This window comes from Kryptolebias marmoratus, linkage group LG7 (genome assembly GCF_001649575.2).
Source record: "Kryptolebias marmoratus isolate JLee-2015 linkage group LG7, ASM164957v2, whole genome shotgun sequence".
NCBI classification, from domain to species: Eukaryota; Metazoa; Chordata; class Actinopteri; order Cyprinodontiformes; family Rivulidae; genus Kryptolebias; species Kryptolebias marmoratus.
The window spans coordinates 2776383-2778176 of NC_051436.1; positions in this window are offsets into that span (position 1 = coordinate 2776383).

Genomic DNA, 1794 nt, shown 5'->3' on the forward strand with positions numbered 1-1794 from the left:
ATGAGGGTAGGAACGTAGATCGACCGGTAAATCGAGAGCTTCGCTTTTTGACTCAGCTCTCTCTTCACCACGACAGATCGGTACAGCGCCCGCTTCACTGCAGACGCTGCACCAATCCGCCTGTCGATCTCCCGCTCCATTTTTCCCTCATTCCTGAACAAGACCCCGAGATACTTAAACTCCTCCACTTCTTCCCCGACCCGGAGAAGGCACACCTCGGCGGCAGGTGATAAAAAAAACTAAACCATGATTAAAAACATCTTTAAAGGTCAAAATAAGTGATTCTGTCTGAGGGTCCAGGTGGTAAAACAGAATAAAAACAAGACTCCTAATTTCTAAGTCTTGAGTCTTGGAATGATAAAACCGATTTTACGGATAATTTGGACCAAACTTTGAGTGAATCTGCATCCATCGTTACTTTGTCCCGAGCGGAGACAAAATCAGTTTTCTCTCCATGCAAATACTGAACTGAATTTGAAGGAGACGAGGTGGATAAACAGGTCAGCAGAGAGCGGGAGGCAGACGGAGAAACGAAAAGAAAAGAAAAGAGGACACGAGAGAAACGCAGATGTAAAAATATTTTCGGCTGGGTGACACCGGTGTCCTGGCTTTCTAAAAAAGTTCTTTTTTTACTTCGCTTTGGGACAAAAACATGAATGAAACAGAGCCTCGGGCCGAGTGTGTGTGTGTGTGTGTGTGTGTGTGTGTGTGTGTGTGTGTGTGTGTGTGTGTGTGTGTGTGTGTGTGTGTGTGTGTGTGCGTCTCTTCAAACTTTTTGTCTAAAATGCCTCCACACACACTGCTGCTGTTTGTGAGTCATCCCTCGAGGCCATCAGGATTTATTTAGTTTTTATTTATACAAGCTTAAAGTCAAACCATCCATCTCACACAACAGCCTGCAGCTTTCATTACTCCCTGTGTGTGTGTGTGTGTGTGTGTGTGTGTGAGCTGTAGATGACACTGTGTGCATGTTAGCAAGTTTGTGTTGATTTACAGTAAGCCTCTGACAACACCGTGTGTGTGTGTTTTCCCATCATCCTCGGCTGCACCTCGAGCGATGATGTTGACGACGGCAGCTAAAGTTGTGTTCTTTAATGATCTAGCTCAACAACACAATTACCAAGTGTCAAACTGCGGTGCGAGCGTCTCACGGCCGGACGGCGTGACAGCGGCGCCGCACCGCTTTATCTCCTTTAACTATCATCGGCTAAATTAAAACCCAACCAACACCTCCGACGTTCAATAAAAACGTCCCGTTTTACGCTCACGTGGGGTGGAAAATAGATTTGTAGATAGTAAAACCACGGAGGAGCAACTGATGCGTGCGGTGATTGAATAATTATCTTCCTCAAAGTAAAATCTATAAGATCAGCTGATTGTTTAACTGCTTTCTGCTGATGTGAAACCTGAGGAAGAACTGACCGAAACTGGTTCCTCCTTAAATTTAAATATGAATAAAAGAGAATATAAAGCTGACTGATGATGTGAATCTTTAACAGATATTAGTCAGTCCCTCCAGGATTTCGTGGGCATTTTTGTGATTGTTGCAGGTTAAAATGCCTGATTTCTCAAGGCATTTTCCTAAAAGTTGAAATTTTTTTTTTTACTAAAATCAATAAACAACCATAACTTTTAATATATAAACCAAAAATCCTTCCTAGTTTTGTAAGATAATTCCCAACAAACATTGACATTCTCAAAAGGTGCTTTATTTGAGAACTTTGAGAGCTTCTAAACTGACATTCATGAGCATTTCTGGATTGTCCCTGGTCTGCAGCTCTCCTCACATGTTTT